Genomic DNA, 9,935 nt, shown 5'->3' on the forward strand with positions numbered 1-9,935 from the left:
GGTCGGGAAGTCGCTGCTTATAAGACATGGCGTGTATTGGTGTGCCGGAACTCTGCCGCCAGGAGCCACCTAATCGACCGTGTGCCTTTTTTTTAATTAAATCCGACTTTATAAGTCATGGATATCAAATTAATAGTTCTCCCGAATTATGCTTTCGAATGTCCCTAGGTTTTACCAGAATACAGTGTCGTCGCTCGATCTCCCAAAACCTCGGCGTAACAATGACACACAAAAAAAAAGGTTTATACCTGCCCTTTTTTTTTTGTCCGCTCGCAGCCATCGATGCTCGCTGCCTCTCGTACATTTCTTGAAATGATTATTAACCGCGATGGCACCGTGGTTAAGTCATTTCTCTATCTACTAGAAGGTCAGGGTTCGAAACTTTGGCAACTATTCCTAAATCTTTCGTAGTTGTATACATTACAATTAATTTAAAACATCACTTGTTTAGTGCAGAGAATAACATCGTGAGGAAAACTACAAGTCTGAGAGTTCTCTATGAAGTCCGCGCTCAGTAGTGAGCCGGTGAAAGCTGTCCATGTTGATGAAGACTATGTTGATACCGCGGTAGCTAGTAGTTTATTAGTACACCACCTTATTTTAGCTATTGAGTGATTTTTTTCTACCAAATCAATAATTGTAACGACAAGAGTCATTCCATCAGACTGCATTAGACTGCTAATTCAATTCTAATCCCTATTTAATGCTGAATAAGAGCTAGTATTATAAATAGGTGCACTGCTGAAAAAAAAACCTAACCTAATTTTTACTTAATAATAGGAAATTGTGATTGGTAAATAGGTCATATGAGAAAATCTTAATATTGGAGCTCAAGTTAGTTCGATACATGGTTTCTTTGTATCTTTGGCTTTGTTAATATTACAATACGATAGTCTAGCCTCCAAACAAATTGAATCTCCATTATTAAATGTCTAGGAAAATGTATCTAAATATAGCAAATAAAAGATGATAGTTATACCCAAGTGCATTTATTTCTGGTAAATAATTGTTTATTTACTCATACAGTTGAGTATTTAGAAAAAAAGAAGAGAAACTGAATTTATTATTTAGACTGGAAATTAAGTAACTTTATTACATTAATTAATTCCCGGCCGAATACTTGCTTCCTAAGCCATACTAATTATTGAAAGGGAAAAGCAAATATTCAGAACAAAAAACCCTTTCGGCTCTAGATATTATCATTTTTATCTAAAAATACACACATGCCCACATATTTAATAGAGATCTAAAAATACACACATGCCCACATATTTAATAGAGATATTATCTACAATTCTTATTTCTATAATAAAGTAAATTTTAAGGACACACATTACACAGTTTTATACAATCAATCTAGATATATTCAGATCCCAGCTCCGCAGTTAGTTATTTCGTCTCAATTAAACACTTTGGTTTAAGAAGTTTAATTTTATGTTCAAACGTGGAGTTAACTCATTGTGCGGTCTAGAGTATAGATACGATTTTTATAGCCTCGTATTCATAATTTAAGGATTATGTAAATCATTACAAACAAAATTTCTAGAACCCACCTCTGCTAAAACCAAGTTGTGGATCCCCGATTTACGTCATATAAAATACAAAGTGTGTAATACATTATCTGGATTCATTTCTAATTAAATCAATCAATTAATTTAATTAACTAGGGTTGTGGAGCTGATTTCAAAATAATCTAGTCAAAATAACACAAAATATAATACGTCACCCAATATCAGCTTCTGTCGGCTCAAAACACACACTGATTAATTAAGATTTTACACTATCAAATTTTACTAGTTACTAATTTTAACAATACTAAAATTATTGTTTCAATTTTACAATTTTTCTTTTCTCAAAACTTTAATTTTGAAATATCGAAATTAATGTCGAAATAATCTGGAATAGAGTGATGAGTCTCGAAGGCTGAGGGCCCGAATGAATCCTTCTCGACGACTCTCCTTTTGCTAATATCGTCTCCCTTCTCTACCTTTCGACTTTCTCCCTCTTCCTGTAACAGAAAAAAACACGAGAGCAGCTGATTCGTCTTTTGATTGTCTCCTGCGCACCCCTGAATTTTTATTGGTGGACAGAAGAAATGGTGTTTCAAAGTTCCGCCTTTTGACACACCTCGGTGTTCCTGAATGGTCCGATTTTGGCTTCACAATTATTTCTCATGTTCCCATGGTGTTTTTTTACTTTCGCGCAATCTGGTTGCAATATATGGCATTGTTTATTACACTTACAAAGATTTCTAAGTTAAAATTGACGACTTTATCAAATTTATGACCGACCCTAACGCAATTTTAAAAACTTAAGCTAATTTATTGTTTGTTTATGGATAGGCTCAAAGAAATTTTGTTTTAAGACGTATTTCTCAGTATTTAATTTATTTCATTTCTTTATTTTTTTGTTCTACCATTCTTTTAACATTTAGAGTGATTTATCTCTCAAGCCGTTTGCTTTCTAAAAGCAAAACTTAAAGTAACGGCCATAAAAAAATCTATGATGAATAGGTATGACTATCTCACACTCCCCCAAAATAGATTTTTAATACACGTAGTAATCCCCCTTTTGTCCCTGCAGCTGTGCTAGTTGTTTCAAAATCTATTTTTCTCCTTATCTGTATTAGAACGTTAGTATTAAACCTCCCACGCCTATCTATTATCCCCTCGGGCATGACCATAACTACTTAACTCAGGTATCTCTTTGTTTAGTGTACCCCAAACTACCTGTTTTCTGTTCCTTTCAATACTCTGGTTTTACCTATCTTTCTAGTTATCTACATAGTACCTAAACAAATGAATGGCATTGTAGTTACCCTTAACTTTATCAGTATGAACGTCTATTAATGTATATACATTATTATATGGAACTGCCCCTATTATGTACGGTCCTTCATATAAGCGCATGAATTTTTTTGTCAACTTTTTATCCGCATCTGACTTCGTAAAAGTCTTAAGTTTCACTAAATCTCCAATTTCGAATTGTATTAACTTATGATTTTTGTTATAATGTAATTGCCTACTTTCGGCCGCCTTATCTATGTTTTGTCGTGCCTGTTGTCGAATCTGTTCTAACGGTTCACCTTGTAAGTCTGCCCTCACCGATGAGTCAGTGTTGAAATCAGTCGATAGCAGAGTACGTTTTCCATATATAATCTCGTTTGGCGAATATCCAGTTGTAGTATGTATTACCTGATTGTAACAATCTTCTATATCCGATAATAGATCTACCCATGATCGATGTGATTTGTCGCAATACGTCCTGAATAATCTACCTAACTCTTTATTAACCCTCTCTGTCGAATTTGGCCGCGGATTTCTAACAGATGTGTGCGTTAATTCGATACCTAGTTGGCGAATACCTAACTCGAAAACTTTTGAAGTAAAGTTCGCGCCTCTGTCTGAACATAATGTCTTAATTGTGACCTGCTTATGAAACTTTTTTACACAAGTTAAAGTAGCCTTCCCACTAGCCTGGCGTAGTGGGTATAGTCTGATTAACTTACTATAAGCATCTTGCATTACGAATATGTATTTAAAACCAAATCGTCCTGCCGGTAAAGGTCCAAAAATATCGCAAAAAACTCTCTCTCCTATTTCCTTCGCTATTACAGTTTTTATCGGCCCCGTGTGCGTTTCCAAAGCATGTTTTGACTTCTGACATGCCTCGCAAGCTCTTACAACACGACCTATTATACGAGACATATTTGGGAAATAATATTGACGTTTCATCAGAGCATAAACCTTGTATCGCCCGAAATGACCTACTTCTTCATGTATGCTAACTATCAAATCCCTTAGTATGTTCTCGGGAACATATAACCTTAAGATATCCCCTTTTATGTCTCTTCTATAAAGAATCCCTTCTTTAAGCACGTAGTACTTTGATTCAGAAGTGTCTGCTGTTTGCACGCGTCTAATTATCTCACTAACAGTCTTGTCGCGACTTTGATAACTACCTATCTCTCTCCATCGCTCCCGCACTAATCGTCCTAATGATGTTTTAAATAGATTCATTTCAGGCCCCGTGACCTTGTTAGTTAATACATCAGTGGTCCCCTTTAAGTGTCGAGACAATACGTCTGCTACAATGTTTAGTTTACCTTTCACATGTTCGACTGTGTAATTAAATCGCCCTATATAATGTACCCAACGTATCATCCTAGCACTCAATAGTTTGCACGTCTGCAAGAAAATCAGACTTTTATGATCAGTCCTAATGACTAAATTCGCTCCTCTCAAATATGTTTCAAACTTTGACAAACTGAAAATGATGGCCCATAGTTCTTGTTCAGTAACTGTCCATTTGCGTTCTGTCTCTGTCAATGCTTTACTACAGAACCCTAATATTTGTTCTTCACCAGCTTCATTCAATTGATAGACATAACCCGAAACCCCCAAATTACTGCTATCGGTTTGTAAATAATAAGTTCCCTTAGGATCTGGGTGTACAAGAAGTATCGTGTCTATAAACAATTTCTTGACCCTTTCAAAACAATCGTTAATTTCCTCTGTCCATGACCATTTCGTATTTTGTTTTAATAGGTCACACAGTGGTTTAACCTCTTCGCTATATTTTGAAATAAATCTTCTGAAATAATTTATTAATCCCAGAAATCCTCGTAATTGTTTTATAGTCCGAGGTATAGGGAAGTCTAATATGGCTTTAACCCGTTCAGGATCCATACGTACCCCGTTAGTATTTACTATGTGTCCTAACAACTTTACCTCTACACATAAGAACCGACACTTCTCTAACCTTCCAGTTAAACCTGCGGTTTCTAATTTATCTAACACTCGATCTAAATGTTCTAAGTGTAACCTTATGTCCCCGGTAGTGAATATGACTATGTCGTCTAAATAGTTTACGCAAAACTCTCGTACTCCTACTAGGATATAATCCATTGCTCTCGAGAACCCTGCTACAGAAGTCTTTAAACCTTGAGGTAAAACATTATAAGTATACGTCTTCCCCATGAACGAGAACCCAGTATACTTCCTAGAATCTTTATGCAAAGGTATTTGAAAATAGGCATTATTCAAATCAATTAAACTGATATAATTTACTCCATGAAAGGATTGTAAAATCTCAGATGTGAGTGGAGGCGCGCCCGCGTCACCTACCATTTTCTTATTCAACTCTCGTGCGTCCAATAAGAGTCTTATTGACCCATCTCGCTTCTTAGTGAAAGTGAGAGGACTACAGTAAGGAGTCGCTTCCTGTCTGATCACGCCTAGTTTTTCTAACTCTTCTAATTCGGTTTTTACCTGTTCTCTATATGCCAAAGGTACCGGATAACTGTGTTTTACAAAAGGTGTTTCGTCTAACAGCTCAATAACGTGTACGTACTTGTTTGTCAAACCTAAACCTTCCGTAAATACCTTACAGTGTTTGTTTAACACAGGTAGTAATAATTCCTTTTGTTCATTACTTAAGTTCGCGTCATCTAATTTAAATCCCTTAAATTTCTCATTATCTAAATTCATGTCTAATACACTTTGTTCCACTGGCCTAGAGTTTTGATTTAATATTAAATTAATCGTGGCTGCGTTTGTCTCTCCCCCTAACCTTTCGATTTTGCAGTCCGAATTCAGCCTAACACAAGACCTAACGCCCATATGTTCAATAGTCAAAGTGTGTTCACCATTACAGTTCACTATTCCTTTTACCCGCTCTAACCAATCGTATCCTAGTATCAATGACCTAGGAAGACGTCGCATAACTAGTACAGGTGCTTCAACTAAAGTACTACCTAACTGAAACTCTATTAGCACTAACCGATTTGTGCTTTCACTTCGCGATCCAAACGCGCCTTGTATTTGAATTGCTGGAATAGCGATCTCTGGCAATGTCCCATGTTCTCTTAGAATAGAGTCGTACAATTCCCTAGTTATTCCACTAATCTGACTTCCCGTATCTATGAGTGCACTCATACTTCTTCCATACAATCTAACACATACTTCAGGTAACCTAGGTAAAGAATAATCAACACTCACATCGGTTTGTTCATCTAATTCATGATACATTGTGTACACATTCAAACCTCTCCTCATACAAGTTTCACAAGTCACGCCTAACTCATTACACTCTGTTACATTTTCAAACTGGTTTTCCAATAAGATTCCTATACTCCTAATTTCAAATTGACTACTATACTCGTTATAATCAACGCCGCCTCTTAACAACCGTTTAAGTCCCTTATCTCCGGTCCCCAAACTCTGTCCTGGCTTCCATCCACTATTAATTAAGATTCTATAGACTACACCTGTCCCTTCGTGATCTGAGGTCTTTCTGACGCCCGTGCCACACAAGACTAACTGACTTGACCTCGTTTGTGTTGGGCATTCTAGTTTTTTGATGAACCCTCCCCCACATTCTTAGACACAGTAAGATTCTCGCCCTCTTTCACGAACGTGATAGCCGGCCTAATTTGTTTAGATTCGGATACCGTAGGCCTGTTAAAGTTAACCCTAGAACCTAATCGACCACGATAGCCGCGTCCCCTCGTCGAATTTCCCCTAGCTCTCCAACTTCTTGTTGACATTGTTGCTACAATAGGTCGTCTCGATGGTGACTCATTGTATCGTCTACCTCTGTAATTATTACTAACAGTACCTCTCGTAAATTGCCTGGGTTTTTCAACAATATTTTGCTCTATGTTTCGAAGAAATTTCGCTCCGTTCATGATGTTAACTTCCTCTGTTCTAGTAAACCATAATCGTTGTATATCTATAGCATAATGTCGCATAATAGAATTGACCAAATCTCTCTCACTAAACGCAATAGTTAATGACTGCATTGATTCTGCTTGCTCAGCAAAATGTTCGGACATCGACATTCCCGAATCGCTTGAATATACCGCATTAATCAATTTATATCTTATAGATTCCTGAATTTGTTCGGTCCAATAATTTCGTCTAAAATCAATCTCGAAGTCAGCGAACGTAGTCCAGCCCTTCGAATACAAGTCCATAACCTTCCGAGCATGCCCCGAGATGCAACCTAACGCTATATCTATTTCGCGATCTAATCCATTTACCGCCCTTATATATTTCTTTAATCGTTTTAGAAAAACGATGGGGTTAGTGAATGGTTTTCCGTCGAAATTTGGTTTAGTTACTGACGGCTGTACAACATATAAATTCCGGGTCTCAGATAATGTACTTGTGCTCGCGGTTTCAAGATTTGACCCCTGCCTATCAGATTTTTCATTTTCATTAATCCCGTTCGACTCGTGTGAAGAGACGCTCGCGATTTCATTTGAACCGGTATTTGAATTTAACTGTTGTAATTTTGCTTCGAACTCGGTGATTTTTTTCAAAATCAACTCTAATGTAGCATTCCCTAAGGTCGTTGTTTGCTCGCTCGATTCTACGGTACTAACATCGCTTTGCCCCGCACCTACTTGCTTTGCTCTACGTCCCTTCCTACCTGAAGACATCTTTTTTTTTTTTTTTTCAATTTGACCCTATTTCTTTTACCAACTTTGGTACTATCTTAAATATTTTTAATTTTTTACTTTCCGTGTAAAATTTAGTAATATGCAAAGTTGTAATTAGAATAATAGTGCAATACTGCTATAATTTGCAACCACATGCGCGAAGTGCTTTGATTATATGAATTCCCAGACTTTAAGCAAAATTTGTTAAGTCTAAGAAATAAGCACGGGATAAATAACTCGGTCTTTGTAATATCCTCTCTGAAAACCTGTAAATTGTACATTTATAAGACACATAGCTTATTTCTGCTCCTGCTCCCCCTATACATAAATAAATGTAAATGTACAACATATATATATAAAACAACATGCAGTGTGTCCTTAAAACTTATAATTTATAAATAGTAATGTAAGTTTATAAATTTTTCTCCCTCAAATACCCAATCACAATTTCTACGTTGTGTTATTTTTATGTTAATGTAAATCTAGTCATATCGTTATTTCGAATACGTACATAGATCCCTGGTCACTCGGCATCATATTTCTGTGATGGTACGTGAATCGTCTCTGTTTAATATTTGGTGATTGGCTATAATGAGGAAATTATTATAAATAAAACGGCTAAACTCAGGGACACCTTTAGCATTTGGAGTTATATGTTAATACACGTAATGCCAAGTATATGGCAGGCACAATACGTCGGGTGGACAATGTAGACGTCCCCAATCAAACTACCAGACTTTCGCGGTTTAAAAGAAGAACTTTATCTTATAGAGCTATTAATTTGACTCATTCAACTCTCTCAAGAGAAAAAACCTGAGGAGGAAAGAAAAAGTTTAATTTATACGTTCTGGCCTGAATGAAAGGTCGGTTGATACATGTATATGCCGATTTGGCCATCTTCTCTGACCAGAGCTCCTTCTAGCACGGGGGATCCCTGCACCGGTATCCGGTCTTTTAGCATTGTTATGGGGCTGCAGTCAACTTCCCTATTTGCGCTGCGAAGCGTTTTCAATTGCCTAGGTACGTAAACCTAGGTTCTTTTCAATGAGCTCTGGGCTCGCCCCTTACCATGGTATATTTTGGTATATATATTCATTTGTTATATTATGTCTAAATTGGCCAATTTAGAGGTCGGGAAGTCGCTGCTTATAAGACATGGCGTGTATTGGTGTGCCGGAACTCTGCCGCCAGGAGCCACCTAATCGACCGTGTGCCTTTTTTTTAATTAAATCCGACTTTATAAGTCATGGATATCAAATTAATAGTTCTCCCGAATTATGCTTTCGAATGTCCCTAGGTTTTACCAGAATACAGTGTCGTCGCTCGATCTCCCAAAACCTCGGCGTAACAATGACACACAAAAAAAAAGGTTTATACCTGCCCTTTTTTTTTTGTCCGCTCGCAGCCATCAATGCTCGCTGCCTCTCGTACATTTCTTGAAATGATTATTAACCGCGATGGCACCGTGGTTAAGTCATTTCTCTATCTACTAGAAGGTCAGGGTTCGAAACTTTGGCAACTATTCCTAAATCTTTCGTAGTTGTATACATTACAATTAATTTAAAACATCACTTGTTTAGTGCAGAGAATAACATCGTGAGGAAAACTACAAGTCTGAGAGTTCTCTATGAAGTCCGCGCTCAGTAGTGAGCCGGTGAAAGCTGTCCATGTTGATGAAGACTATGTTGATACCGCGGTAGCTAGTAGTTTATTAGTACACCACCTTATTTTAGCTATTGAGTGATTTTTTTCTACCAAATCAATAATTGTAACGACAAGAGTCATTCCATCAGACTGCATTAGACTGCTAATTCAATTCTAATCCCTATTTAATGCTGAATAAGAGCTAGTATTATAAATAGGTGCACTGCTGAAAAAAAAACCTAACCTAATTTTTACTTAATAATAGGAAATTGTGATTGGTAAATAGGTCATATGAGAAAATCTTAATATTGGAGCTCAAGTTAGTTCGATACATGGTTTCTTTGTATCTTTGGCTTTGTTAATATTACAATACGATAGTCTAGCCTCCAAACAAATTGAATCTCCATTATTAAATGTCTAGGAAAATGTATCTAAATATAGCAAATAAAAGATGATAGTTATACCCAAGTGCATTTATTTCTGGTAAATAATTGTTTATTTACTCATACAGTTGAGTATTTAGAAAAAAAGAAGAGAAACTGAATTTATTATTTAGACTGGAAATTAAGTAACTTTATTACATTAATTAATTCCCGGCCGAATACTTGCTTCCTAAGCCATACTAATTATTGAAAGGGAAAAGCAAATATTCAGAACAAAAAACCCTTTCGGCTCTAGATATTATCATTTTTATCTAAAAATACACACATGCCCACATATTTAATAGAGATCTAAAAATACACACATGCCCACATATTTAATAGAGATATTATCTACAATTCTTATTTCTATAATAAAGTAAATTTTAAGGACACACATTACACAGTTTTATACAATCAATCTAGAT

Source organism: Maniola jurtina, chromosome 4 (genome assembly GCF_905333055.1).
Source record: "Maniola jurtina chromosome 4, ilManJurt1.1, whole genome shotgun sequence".
Taxonomy (NCBI): domain Eukaryota; kingdom Metazoa; phylum Arthropoda; class Insecta; order Lepidoptera; family Nymphalidae; genus Maniola; species Maniola jurtina.